The sequence below is a fragment of the Pongo pygmaeus genome, chromosome 11 (genome assembly GCF_028885625.2).
Source record: "Pongo pygmaeus isolate AG05252 chromosome 11, NHGRI_mPonPyg2-v2.0_pri, whole genome shotgun sequence".
NCBI lineage: Eukaryota > Metazoa > Chordata > Mammalia > Primates > Hominidae > Pongo > Pongo pygmaeus.
The window spans coordinates 64788404-64804067 of record NC_072384.2 but is presented as its reverse complement, the minus strand read 5'-3'; the positions used below and the strand labels follow the sequence as shown (position 1 = coordinate 64804067).

The 15664-nt window shown below is 35.3% G+C and overlaps 1 protein-coding gene across 1 annotated transcript in view; it reads right to left on the bottom strand.

Moving 5' to 3' along the window:
* SCN2A (sodium voltage-gated channel alpha subunit 2) overlaps window positions 1-14787 on the bottom strand; it is a 158782-nt gene extending 143995 nt beyond the window's left edge. Inside the window, exon 1 of the mRNA XM_063647599.1 lies at window positions 14623-14787. The gene's annotated coding sequence lies outside the window, so the exon portion shown is untranslated. The remainder of the gene's footprint in view (window positions 1-14622) is intronic.
* Window positions 14788-15664: the final 877 nt, after the last annotated feature.

Below are 15664 nucleotides of genomic sequence, written 5' to 3'. Positions count from 1 at the left end.
GTACTTAAAAATATATTAATGAAATACATGACATTAATGAGCCAAAACAGAATATGAACTACATCTAGATGCTTAAAAGTCATTTAATAGATATCACATTTATTTATAAATTATCATAAATTCTCTTCGTAAAGAGAAATATCCTAACATTATGAACTTGATCTGTCTCAAATCAAATTTACATCATATATCACTAAGGATATTGATGTAAATGTAATTTAGTGAAGAGCCACTATAAATATTTATGTCAAAGTTAGGAAACAGCAGGAAATTTGCACTATTAATATTTTCCAGGAAAATCTGACAATATAACTGGGGTTAAACATTGGTTAGAAATGAGTAAAGGAATGATTGCTTAGAAATATTAGCAAAGAAAGGCATGACGTAACTGTCCTAATTATTTACAGACGAAATTATGTACCTAGAAAAGCTAAAAACTCAACAGAAAAATAGTAAAATTAATAGGATATATCAGTAATATAGTTATACCTATACATTTCTCTATGTAGGTTCATTCATTCAGAAACTTAAATACTGTCAAACATCTATACTTGATAATTGTAGTGTAATGTGACTATATAGACCAGAGTCTGCAACTTAGTTTCTATAAGGGATGATTTAGTAAATATTTTTGGCTTTGTGGGCCATATTGTCTCTGTTGCAAGTATACAGTTCTCACCTTGTAGGATGAAAACAGTCATGGAAAATTTATATAAAAATAAGCATGGCTGTGTCCCAATAAAACTTATTTATGGACATTAAACTTTAAACTTATAATTTTTACATGTCATGAAATATTATTCTTTATCTCTCCAAACCCTCTTAAAAGAGGCTGTAAAAGACCATGGTTTGCTGAATCATAAATAGGCTATCAGTGGCCTCTCAATGATATTATCACAAATCAATCTGGTAGTTATTATGCACATCAAAAACAGAACTGTCAAAGTCTATGTCATGTCATGAAGAATTTCATAAACTTCATGGAAGAAAGATTACCAGCTCTAGAAAGGAGATAGAAGTGAATTTGGAATGTAAAGGTTAAGAAGGGCAGGTAGAAGATCCTGAGGAGTTTAATAAACCAGCGAAATCATCTTCTGTTCCAGTTTATGTAGATGAAATAATAAGAACCCCCCATCCTTTCGTGTTCTAGGAAATTACTGTAAAGAATGACCCTTCCCCATATAGCACGGGCAAAACTTACAAATGTCCCCCATTCACCTATGATGAGACCCAACACAGAACTTCAAAATTCCCGTTCTTTACCTCGTAAGTGATAAGCTCAACTGCCCGTCCCCACTGACCAATGGGAACAAAATGCCTATTAACCAAATTTTGGTGAAGATTTTCTACTTTCCCCAAATCCCTGAATTTTGACTTACTTTCGAGATGAGGCAGCACGCCACACCCCTTACATAGTCCCTCAAGGTAGCAGGCTGGTCTCAGAGTGGAACATTCTCTGTCAGATCATACCACCCTTAAATCCCTCTTCTCCCCACCCAGTTCATTCTAGCCTTGTTTACTCCTCTCTCTAAAAGAGAAATCTTTGCCTAACTCTTGAGATCCCTGCCCTTTCCCCACCTTGTAATCATCCCTGAAGATAAAATCTCTCCTTACTGTGAATAAAAATAAAAATCTGACTTTTTTTTTGTCACAACCCTATGTAAAAATCAGCAATAATTTCCCAGTAAATAAAATTTTCCTTTTTTTGTTTAATGGCATGATGCTCCTTTTTAAATAAAAAATTAATTTAAAAATAATATGCATTTTCAGGGAAGTAATTGATAAGTAAAATGCATTTACTAGTTTTACTTTAATGAGTCTTTGGGATTTAAGTAGTGTTTTTTTCATCTTAAATTTAAATGATATATACTTGATAACTGAACATGAGGATAGCAGATAGATTTTTCAGTTAACTTGTATGATATATTTATATTAGTTAAATGTTTTCTTCAAATGTTGAAAAAAATTCCCCTCTATATTTTTTCCAAAGTATTAAGATGCTTATTAATATCTTGATGCATTCAGATATGCAGAATATGTGCATGGGATATTTCTAAATTTGGATATCTGTGTCTAGTTTTATTACCTGTGAACTAAGTTTTCCTGACTTGCTTCTATTTATTTTTTTTTCATACTTAGATCTTGTCTATGGGATTTATACAGACACCAACAATATAAGATTTTCTTTAAAAGCATATTAATTACTATCACATCTAAGCTCTGCTCTGGAGTCAGACTCCTGGATTTTATTTTGTCTTAATTTTTAGCTATATAAACATGAAGGTATTTAAAATCTATGTTCTTCAGTAGCCTCATATTTTAAATTTAGTCATAATAGTACCTAATTCACATGATCATTATGAGGATAAAAAAATTGGATCCATGTGAATTATTTCAACAGTGCCTGTATTATAGTAAATACTTCATAAATGTTAGCTATTATATTAATCAAAGTCTTAACAGAAAACAGATGACACACCCCAAGAGGAGATTTTAATTGAGAGATTAAAACAAAAAAGGATTATTTACAAAGGTATATTAGGGTTAAGGAAAAGAAACAAAGCAGGGTGCACCCCAAGGCTAGCAGCAGCAGGAGGCAAAAGGAGGAAATAATTACTAGAATCAGAGGGAGTAGGGGCCACTTGGCAGGAGCTGCGGTGTTTACATTCAACCACAGTAATCTGGCAGGGAAGGATCTGAGGAATAAATGCCCTTATCTCACTCATGGCATAGAGAACTTAAACCACACAAGATAATCGTCACTGGGCCGGAAGAGACCTAACATATCAACATATGCAGCACTTTGCGTGAAATTCCTGAGACAAAATATCATCATGCTATTTTTGAAAGTGTACATGTAAAAATACACCCTTTGACTTTTTTCTTTTATTATTTCTACTCATATTATCGTTTCTTTTGTTTTGTTTTCTACCACCACCACTCTCACTTGAATCACGGGTGTTCGGTGTTCCATTGGTTCTTACCACCTATTATATTAGAACATCCCAAATACTTGCCCTTGTCTATGAGCCACTCAGCAACACACTTTGTTGTTGTCGTCTGGTTGGTTGGTTTGGTTTGGCTAGATTTTGCTTACATATTCCTGAGTCTGTTTTTGCTACTTGCTGTAAAGGACATTAGGTTCTGAAACATTTTCCTGTATTTGTTAGAAACATTGTCACTAAAACTAAAATAGTATATACTGAATTATAGTTAGAAACCATCACATCTTTTAGAATGTTTTGAGTTGTAAAATATATTTAATATTATATTAAATCATATTTTGTTCAGTTGATTACTCTTTATGGTCCTTAATAATAAGCAGATTTTTTTGGTTGAGTCAATTAAGGTCAGAAATCTGGGAAACCAGAATCTCAGAAAAACGATGAAGAACACGGGATCAAACTTGTTGGTAGTTAAGGCAGTATCTCAAATCACTCTACAATTCAGGTTTTGAAATTCCTGCAAAAAACACATTCCTTGCCATCTCAATGTCAGAACACTGCAACCTACATTTTATCCTTTCCTATAGCAGCCAGGTCATTGTATTTTATAAGCTGCATTCTTGAAGATAGATTGATAATAATGATGTGGGGGAGTTAGGCTGTGTATATGTGTGTGTATATGTTTGTGTGGCTATTGTTGGTTAATCTGTTATTGGTTGTAAAAATTACTCATGGAGTTAGAGAGCTCCTTGTGAACAAGATTTGGAAATAGAGATTTTTTGTGTGTGTATGTGTGTGCCTGTGTGTGTGTGTGTATGTGTGAAATAGAGCAAGAGGGCACCGTCTCCCTAAATTATAATTATTATTTACATTTCTGTTAAAATTTTCTATATACTATATCCATATCATTTTACAAATCAGCATAAAGTCTACTCAAACAAACATTAAATTTAAAAGCTGTTAAAGGCAGTGGTATTAAAGCAAACTATTGAGAGCTGTTTTAATAGGTCACTTGAAGTAGGACATAGTTATGTTGTAAAACTAAGAAATTCCAGTAGTACCTTGATTGAAGTTTTAAATGAGTAGAGCTCAGCATATGTATTACTTCCTATGGAAAGCAGTATATGTAGATACTGGGTAGCTTGATATAACCATACAAAACAATACCTGTCCTTATATAGTACACAATTAAATACGACAGATGACCCAGGTCGACATATCTCTGGCTACTTCACATTACAAGTGTAGAGATAGGTGCAGAGTATAATGGAAGTATATGCTGCATGTGAAAACAGAGAGAACATGCTAAAGGAAGTGACGTTTGAGTTAGATTTGATTAGGACAAAAGTTTATATATATTTCTGAAACAGAGGAGATTATTAAGAAAAATTCACTGAAATCCTGGAATCTATGGAGGGCAGAAATATATTCAGTGGAATTTTTTTTCAGTATATGATTATGTGGAAAGTGATCAATTTTATCATAGCTGATTAGCATATTTATATTAGATAAGACTTTCTATAAATAAAGTAGTATAGATATTAGGTGGTAAACAATGGAAAATACCTAAGCTGAGATTTAGAACAAAACATGCTTGAAGACTCTTTAGGAGAGTTAACTGGGTGGCTTCCATTAGATCTTGGTGATTTATATAAACTAAGGTAGTAAATAATTTTATTACACTTAAGGGATTGAAAACACAAAATGATGAGGTCAATTTTCCCAACTGAATTGATCAGGAAAATAGATAACATTCATTGTCCCTTATTCACTAAGCTAAGGCGTGCTTCTAACTGAAACTAAAAACAAAACATTTCCAAGAAGTCTGGCATTGTTAGCATTATTTCAATTTATCTTTTAAAAAAGAGCATAATTAACTTCCTGTGATATGGTCACTAGAGATTAGACAGTGAGAATCCTGCAATGATTAAGTCCTGGGCAAAATAACTAGCTTTATCACATCTGTAAAATGAGATCAATGCTTCGCTCCACACGGTTGTAAGAATTAAAGCAACCTACATAGCGAAAGCTCAGGACACAGCATATGCAGGACCAATGTTAAATTTTAAGTGTATGCTCATCCTATGACTAAAACAGCATATTTTTAAAACTTCTTACATGCCAGACATTGAGTATGGTATTTGGGAGACAGATATGATGACCAAGTTCCTGACTTAGAGGAGCTCATAATCTAGAAGATGAACAAGCAAACAAAGAACAATGAAGTCACAAGAGAAAAAATTAAATGTCATATATATCAGGAAAAGGTCTTCAGTAACTATTAATGATACATTTACTGTCATTTAAGGTTTGATTTTATAACACTAATATGCATTTTATTTCTATTGGTGTAAATACTGAATGAAAAATCAGGCAGATTGCACTGGGTCATTTGTAAATGTGAAATCAGCCCAATAAAGTGAAAGAGAAAGCATGGTGCCCCTTAGTATGCTTAAAGGAATAAATTTGTTTCTAAGATTCATTAATTTATTCTACAAACATTTTTAGTCTCTTCTATAGATCAGGAAGTGTTCTAAGCATTTGTGAAACATCAGTGCACCAAACGGATAATAATCTCTGCCCATTTGGGGCTTAAATTACCAACAGGAGAAATACAATGTATATAGTATGCTATAATGTGATGTGTTCGAAGGGAAGGAAAGAAAAGAAAGGAAAGGAAAGGAAAAAAAGAACAAAGCAAAGCAAATGATAACAAAGAAAAGAAAGTATAGCAGAATATGGGAGATAATAAGAATGAAGTTAAAGGAAGGGGGCTGAGATTTTTAAATGGGATAGTTAAGAGTAGGTATTATTTAAAAACGACATTTGAGCTCAGGTTTTAAACAGGTGAGGAGGTTCGTCATGCAAATGCCCGAGGCAAAAGGCTTCTAGGCAGAGGAAACAGCCCAAAGGATTGAAGTGTTCCTGCAATATTCAAGAAATAGTGAAAGTGAATGAGGGAAAGAAAAACGGGAGACAAATTCAGAGAAATACTGTAAGGGGATGGAGACCAGGCTAAATAGAGCCTTTTTGGAAATTGTCAGGTGGCTTTTACCCTGAGAAAACTGGATATCACTTGCAGAATTTTGAGCAGGGATGTGGCATAATCTTACTTCTGTCTTGCTGTGTTGAGAATAGATTGTGAGGAGAAGTAGAAGAATAAAGTCCAATTAGGAAATTAAGGCAGAAATCCATGAGAAACTTGATGGTGGCTTGAGCAGGGTAGCAGTGTGAAGGTGGCAGCACATAGATCCTGGGTATATTCTGAAGTTGAAATCAACAGGAATTTCTCAGGGATTGAATGTCAGATATAAGAGAAAAAGAATAATCAAGGATGATACTAGAGTTGTTAGCCTGAGGATAAGGAAAACTAGAGTTATCTCCTGAAAAAAGTAAGGTGGGGAAAGCGGGGATTGGAGCAGGTTGGTTGGGAAGGACTATCAGAAATTTAGTTTAGGGATGTTAACTTTGCAGTGTCTTCTATATATCCAAGCCAAATAAGCAGTTAGACACACAAGTTCAGTTTGGCAGAAAACTGGAGGTAAATATTTGGATGTCATCATGATTTATATGGCATTTAAAGCCATAAAACTCAATGGGATCAAAAGAAAGTAGATAAAGAAGAAAAGAAAATCAGGGACAGAATCAGGGACATCCAAATAATGAAGTCTGGGAAGGCAGAGTAAAGAGTAAAGTGACTGTGAAGGAGTGAACAATAAGCTAAGGGAAGAGTCAAAATTGTGTGCTATCCTGAAATCCAACGGAAGGCAGTGTATCAAGGGGGGGACAGTAATGAACTGTCTCCAATATTGCTGGATGGTCAAGTAAGATGAAAGCTGAGGATGGACTGCTGAATTTGGCAATAGGGTGGTCATCAGATTTCTATCAGGAGCTGATTTGGTAAAATGGTAAGAGTAAAAACTTGACTAACGTAGATTTAAAAGAGAATAGAAAGAGAGACATAGATACAGAGAACACAGCAAGCACTTTCATTAAGTATTTTTGCAAAGATGACAAAAAATAAAAAAAGATAGTTAAAGGAAGTAAAAAAAATTCAAATATAAGAGCAATAATAAAATGCTTGTATGCAAATATAATAAAGAGCTAAAATTACTAATGCAGGAGAGACAGAGAAATAAAACGCTCTAGAGATGCCCTTGTGTAAGTAAGAAAGAATAGGATCTAGTGCACAGATGCAGGAACGATTTTAGATAGAAACAGGGATAGTTGATTTAAGGTAATGGGTGGGAGGTCAGGTTATGTGGGTGCAGAACCTGGTAGGAAGGCACATGTAGTGATAGAAACCTGTGGGGAAAAATCTCTTCTGATTGTTTCAATTTTCTCACTGATTTAGGAAACAAAGTTGTCAACTGAGAGTGAAGTCAAGGTAGGAGGTATTGGTGGTTTGAGGAGAAAAGAAAGGGTATGAAATCTAAGTACAAGAACCTGGGAGAGTAAGTGATCTAGCGACATGTGGCATGATTGCTGGGCATCAATCTAGGGACATGTGGCATGATTGCTGGGCATCATCAAGGACCCACTTGTGCGTGTGTCCAGCTGCAAAAGTGCAGGCATGAAGTAAGTTGGGAACTGAATATGAGGATGAAGATTTAGCCAGACAGTTACCAAAAAACCAACCAAACAAAAAAACACTGAGCGGGGGAGTTTGTGAAGTATGTATGTATATACAAGGAGTGACTTTTATGAATAACTGTGGAATTTATCTAATGAAAGGAAAGAGGACATTTATTGAGAGACAATCAAAGTATGACGAGATCGGTGATTTAGAAGCCTGGTGGGATTAAAGGATTGAATTGGAGTTCTACATGAAATGCGCTAGAAAGGTGGTGTAGGATGTATGAAGGAAGGATTATGGGCAGGCCACAGTTACTAGCCATGAAGAGTTTCAAGATAAAACCATGGGAGTGGATGTCTGAAGAAGGGTAAAAAAAAAAAAACATGATTATTGGAGGAAAATAATTTAACTACTTTACAGGATAGTCTGTTAAGAGGCCATACATATGCATATTGACATTACCGAGATTCGGGTAGAAAGTGCCAGTGGAGAAAATTCCAGCGTTCTTGGAGCTAAATTCATATCTTGTAAGTATTACACATTCATGAAAACTCCTTAAAAGATACATATCCAAATGTGGAAATAATTTGAATCCATATTTTATCCTGCTTTTGCTTTTATATTTGAATAGATTTATGATGCTGTGAGTCTAGGTTTGTAATAACAGCATAATTTACTAACAGTTTTTTTCTGCACACAATTGAATTCCCTGGGAAGTCAGGCTTAACATTATTGGAGTGACATCATTCCTGGTGATATAACTAAGGATTCAACAAGAGTCATTAGAGATTTCAGTTGGTGGATTTATCAAGGCCAGTAATTGGAGCAGCTTAGCTGAATGCCCTTTGTCTAACCGATAGGTCATTTCACATTTTAACTTTCTAACACTTAGGCAACAAAATCATGAACAATTTAATTGAATAGACTGATTAACTGTAGAAGTTTCTTGACCCTTAGAAGTGGAGTGACTGTGCATCCCAGTTTACCTGGAACCATCTTGATTTATACCTGTCGTTGTGGAGAAATTATTAACAAACTGCATCCTGGTTTAGACGACACATTTTATGGTAACCCTGTCTATATAACTAGGCTCCTGTCTTCTAGGACTGTTAATTCAGGAATAGTAAGCGTAGGTCTAAGCACTTCTCGCAGATCCTAGCTGCCTGACAATTGCTGGGCTCCCTCATTTGCTCAATCCAGGGGAGACACAGCATATTAGTCAGTTCTCATGCTGCTATGAAGAAATACCCAAGAATGGGTAATTTATAAAGGAAAGAGGTTTAATTGACTCACAGTGCTACATGGCTGGGAAAGCCTCAGGAAATTTACAATCATGGCGGAAGGGTAAGCAAACACATCCTTCTTCTCAAGGTATCGGGACAGAGAATTGTCAAGCAAAGGGGGAAAAACCCCCTAAAAAACCATCAGATCGAGTGAGAACTCACTCACTATCACAAGAACAGCATGAGGGTAACCATCCCCGTGATTAAATTATCTGCCACCTGGTCCCTCCCACAACACGTGGAGATTATGGGAACTACAATTCAAGGTGAGATTTGGGTGAGGATACAGAGCCAAACCATATCATACAGAAAAGAAGGAAAATATCCTAGCTGGAAATGCTGGGCTGATACAGAAACAGCATCACCATTGCCCTGACCAGCTTGCTTCATGCCTTAGACATTTCACATTTTGATATCAGTTATTCAGAGAAGAGGGATAGTGTCAGTCTTCTCATCATAATATTATCATAATCTCCCTTGCTTTTTTCATGATATTTCAACCACTACCCTTCATATATGCTTAAGAGAACTGTTGTTATTTCGTTGTCATTTCCCTATACATATCACACAACACAAGATGTAGCAGAGTAATTACACAATCACATAATTGTATACTTATTTGCTAATAACACCAAGACATGTTCATGTTCAAAGCATATTATACTCCCAACTAATCCTAGATACCAGCAAAAGACTTAACAACTTAAAACTATAAAAATAATCTAAACAATTCAAAGCACTTTTTGTGGGCAAGTGCTTCCTAAAATCATTTTATCCCCCTAAATGTTATTTTAGTAAATACAAACAGTTAACTGAAATTATAGTTTTTTACCCTCAAAAATATTTTATCACATTCCAATAAATAAAATATACTTAAATACCTTTGATTCTTAAATCATTTCTCTAAAATGTTTCACTAATAAACAAAAAGATATTACATGATAAATTTTTTTATTATTATTATTAATGTAGTTAGTAATTATGTCTTCTTCCACATAAAGGTTTTGACTGAAAAGTTTAATGGAACATTATCAGAAAAAAAATTATACTACTGATTTGCAAAATCCACCTCTACCTCTCCTTCCACCGACCTCCAATTTCACTAAACCCAAATGGATAAAGAGGAGATAACACTAATGTATGAGTGTTATAGAGAGGTCAGCTTTTATTTTTCTTCTTTCCTTTCCTTTTCTATTTATTTATTTATTCATTTATTTTTGACCCAGAGTTTCTCTCTATCGCCCAAGCTGGAGTGCAGTGGCACGATCTCAGTCCACTGCAACCTCCGCCTCCTGGGTTTAAGTGATTCTCCTGCCTCAGCCTCTGGAGTAGCTGGGATTACAGGTGTCAGCCACCACACCTGGCTGATTTTTGTATTTTTACTAGAAATAGGTTTTCACCATATTGGCCAGGCTTGTCTAGAACTCCTGACCTCAGGTGATCTGCCTGCCTCGACCTCCCAAAGTGGATTATAGGCAAGAGCCACCGTGGCCCACCTACTTTCATTTTTTAGCAGAATTTCATCTCATATTCTTGATGCAGGTTATCTTTTCCTAATAGAAATAATATCTCAATGGCCACTATTATATTGCCAATGGTATTCACTATTATCAGCAAAATATATATATAACTCATCAATGCCTGTGCCTTCTTCAAGACTTCCCACTGCCATTTCATGACAGGTGAATGCAAGAGAATGCATTCACCTTAGAGGAGATTGGCTCTAAGAAAGCCACAAGAGGATTCTGTAACTGCCAGAAGAAAGGGAGAAAAAAGGAACTTCTGGTAGGAAGCTTCATAAAGAAGCTAGTTCCCTAAGGGAAAGGAGCTTCCTGATACTGACTTTTTTTTTTTTTTTTTTTTTAACAGAGTCTCACTTTGTCACCCATGCTGGAGTGCAGTGGCGCAATCTCAGCTCACTGCAACCTCCGCCTCCCAGGTTCAAGCAATTCTCCTGCCTCATCCTCCCGAGTAGCTGGGACTACAGGTGCCTGCCACCACACCCAGCTAATTTTTTATTTTTAGTAGAGACAGGGTTTCACCATGTTGTCCAGGCTGGTCTCAAACTCTTGACCTCAGGCGATCCACCCACCTCGGCCTCCCAAAGGGCTGGGAGTAAAGGCGTGAGTCACTTCGCCCAGCCATGACATTGACTTTCTCTCTACACAAGTCCTGGTGAAAGTGCTAATGAAACTGAAGGATTCAAAAAAGGAAAGAACTTGAATAATTAATTTAGATGCTGGCAAACCAGCCCTTAGTAATCAACTAGATATGTATAATAGATATGTGTTGGTCTAATTCAATACAAGTTTTAAATAGAACCTGTTTTTAAATAGGTGGTTATGAATAAGAAATTGATAACTGAAGTATGTAAAAGCTTCATGTGAAACAGTGTTATTAGTCTCCAATTCAAGAATTAATGCGACTAAAATGTATTCTGCAGGAAGGTGTTTTGCTACTGAGGATTAATTATTTCTTTCAGAAAGTCCATATGCCACAAATAGCCTTTACTGAGGAACAAACTGATTTAATCAGAGGAGATACTTCACCTTACAGACAAGGATTTAATTTCGAAAAACAGGCCATCCAAAGTGAGTTACACCAGCTTTGCTTATTATCATCAACCACCCTTTCTTCCTGTGACAAGGAAAAGCATTTTCAAACCTTCCTTCTCTCGCTTCCAGGACCTTGATGTATTTTTGTTTCTTCTTTCCTCAATTTTCTCTCTATTGACTTCATATCTTACTCTACAAAGGGCTTAGGTTTTTCTAATCCTCACCAAGGTTAAATTTCCCTCAACAGTACCTTCTTCCTCAAGGTATAAAATGTTATCTCTCCTACCTTTCCCTGGCAAACTTCTTAAAACTTAAATATACTCCCCAGATTTCTCAAGTCCAGTTTAGTCCTCAGAGCCCCTGTCTCTGCCATTCAACTAAACCTCTTCTCTTAAAATTCATTTATGACCTAATAATGATAACTAAATCCATCATCTTTACTCTATCCTGTTATGAATCAACCCCTTTATGGGTTTTCTATTGTTCCTGATCCCTATTTTGATATTCAATTTACCTGCTTTGCCTCCTATGATATTGTTATTCTGTCAACTTCTCACATTATTTTCACACAATTTAATAATATTTTTCTACACTTTTTTACTCTCCTAATCTTAAGATTATGCCCCCAGTCATCTTCACTTCTCTTTTGTTCTCCATTAATGTTTAATTATGTATGACCTAATTTTTGCCCACAACTGCATGCAGATCTATATATTCAGCCTTAACCACTAATCTGATACATGGATATAACATGTTCAGCTCCTTATAGAACACCCCAGTGTATGAGTATTTGCCAGTATGTCAAATGCATAACACCAAAAGCCAAATTCATTATCCTTACTTTTACTGCCCCAGGGGGAAAAAAAAAAAAAACAAATGCAACAACAACACCGACAACAGAAGCTTCAAACAGACTGGGTTATTTACCTTTCTCTACAGTTTTCCTATACGATGCCTATAGTTCTCCATTTTCTTGTACTTACTTGCCTCACCTATGTACCTGGAATAAGCAACTTTCTGTTTTTCTTTATTTATATCCAACTTGCTCTTAAAGATCTAATTTAACTGTCACATCCTCCTAAAATCTTTTCCTCTGAGCCCCCCATGGACAGAAATTGACATTATTGTTTTGTTCTGAGTCCCGGGATGTAACATGGTGCCTGGCACAAGATAGGTGCTGATATTCCTGTCCCATTCACTTTCTCATCTTTCTTCATTCCTTATTTTGAGGTACAGTGGTATCTGCACATGTATATTTGCATGTTAACCTCCCTAAGGTAAACTCCGTGACTAATTATTTCTTTATCTCTACCATGGACACTTGGTTGATACGTGGTATTCCACAAATATATGTAGACATGACACATTTTAATCCCTTTCTTTTCTCAAGATATTGAAGAAGTAGGGCAAAGCCTGTGCCTTGTAAGTGAACAAAGGAGGAAAGGCTTGGACATGAGATGATATTCTTATAGTTGTCAATAGATTAACCTATATGTACAATCTTTTCTATTAGGTAGGAGGGAAAGTCATGTGGCCATCCACATCATTCATGAGCATAGGGTAGAAGAGTATACACCACCTAATAATGAAAAAGGCATACTAAGAAACAGAGTTTCCATAGTTGTCATTCAGTTTTCTTGGATGCTTTGACAAGAAACCTAAGAAGATTGAGCACTGCATATAATATGCCACAGAGCAACAGTATACTGAAAGAAACTCTATTTTACAGAATATAACCAAACACACACACACATGCACACACACACACACACGCACAGTAAATATCATCATACCTGGTTTATGCCATCCTGATATGTTCACACTAGAGGTAAATTGTGTTACTGCTATGGAAGATATGGAACTGTCAATCAGTGTTCTAGCCTTGCCTTATTGTAATTTAGAACGTGACTCTGGGAAATCCACCTTATCTCTCAATTACAGCTGCTTTTCTTTAAATGATAATGGCGATAAATGGTTAAATATCTGTAATTCTAAAAATCTCCATGTATATGGAGCCATGTGGAACTACAAACTATAGATTCCAGACATTTAAAAAACATGTTTTTTTCATGGTTTGTCCAAGCCATTTTATAAAATCATTCCCCATAGCTTTCACAACCTCTGACATGGCAAAACTACCTCTTTATAGGAAAACAATGACTGAGATAAAAACATCCTGATGCACCTCCACCGCCTGCCACCTCCACCGTCACACACACACACACACACACACACACACACACAGCTCTTTCCACAGGAGAAAGAAGTGAGGCATTTAAAAACAATCTTACAAAACTATTTTTAAAATATTTGTAAAATCTCTTTAAATTTCTCTAAATGAAAATCAGTGGTTTTTAAACGTAGGATTTCTATATGTCTTTATTCCTGTTATTCTGATAATAATCAAGCAAGGATTTAAGGGAAATCACGAGAAGCAGCAGAGAGAAGCAAGGCTGTTGCATGCAACTTCCACCTCCTGAGTCATTCCACTCTTTAACACAGATAATGTCACATGACCTAAAATAATTTAAAATGTGAGCACCTTCTATAATATCAACTATTTAAAATGGCCACAGTTCTATTATCCCAAATCCAATAAAATACAGAAAAAATCAATTTTCATGGCAATTAATTTGTGTTCAGCATACTCCTCACATCCATACTGGGGGAGAAGGGAGGGTCTATAGTCTCATTCCAAGTCTATTAAACACATTACATAAATCTTGATTCATGTGGGAGAAATGACTTACGTATTATTTCTAAGAGGTAAAAATAAGCACATAAACAATCTGTACCATCATAGCCAGCAGAAATCGTTCAAAAGGCCTTTGGACTCAGAATATTGGCTTGCCTCTGAGGCTGCAATCAGAAGGCTCAGCCCTGGGCTTTGGCAGAGCCACTGCCATGTTAATCTGCTTCATTATATCTCTACAATTTGTTCACTGCATTAAGGAGCAGTATTTCCCTTGCGAAAGGAAAACCCATCCTTCACTTTGAAAGCTTTACCTTTAAAAGGTAAACAAATACAGCCGGAGACAGACAGCAACAGCTAGAAAGCCAAAGAAATAATAAAATATGGTATGTCATAGTCAGAGCTCATTTCAGCCTAGGAAGATTTTAAATTGCACAACAGCTAGAATTAGAGCTTTTGAATCTCTTAGATCTGAATACAAGCTAACAAAGCACACATCTTATATTAAATGTCATTCTTAACATAGTTAACAATCCATGGATAAGTCAAAAATAGAATCATGCTGGCTTACCTGAAATAAAGAAAAATGTAAATCATAACACAGAATCCACGTATGTGTTGAATATAACAGTCTCCAATGCAATTCTTCAGAATTTTTACTGGAGTAGAAAGTAAAATCTCACATGTGTTCTATCCTCATTAAAGAAGAAAAAAACAAGAAAGGATGACCACAGCATCCTCCCTCCTTTGCCTTAGCTTTCTGTTCTGACACTCATTCGATGGTACCCAATGTCTGTTAGAAAACAGCATGCTAAATTAGAAAAATAAATAAATAAAGGCAGCATCTTACATGACAGCTCCATCTCCTGGTCAAAAGTGGAACCATTTTAATTCACGTTCCTTTGGCTATGTAGCAGTCAGCACATAAAATTAAATGATGTACAGCCCATAATTCCACTCTATTTGAAATCAACTACTTTAATTAATTGTAATTTAAACATTTAAGAAGAATTATAGTATGAATTTTTAGAATTATAATTCCATTTTGGGGATTTAAATTTATTTACATTATGTTTAAACTAAATGGAAGCTTTTCCCATCATTGAAAACTTAAGATTTATTTAACTTTATATACCACCTGAAAAAGTAATATGTATCTCCTATAAAATGATTTTAGATGTCAAGCTTATTGTTAATGAACATCACATCTCTTTGTGGAGAAGTATAAGTTTTTGTCACTAGAGAAGTTAACACATAACACTTGTGTTGTTATTGTTTGGAGGAATGTTGAAAGGTTAAAGATAAGGCAGGAAAATTATATGACTTAAAGACAAACTTGAAAAATCTGTAATCTAAGCTAAATACAAAAATACAGATGACAAGTTACATGCAATATGAAATTTGATAATTGTAGCAGTATACTATAGCATGTAGTTATACCTTCTTAGAGAGATAAGAGGAAATTAAATTGTCAAAAAATCCATTTGGTGAATGACACCATTTATAGAATCGAAGTTTTACTGAGCATATGATGTTCTCAATATATGTTTGTTTAATTAATTATTCTTTTTATGAACAGTTGTGAAGGCCAGGATCATTTTTTTAAAAATTTG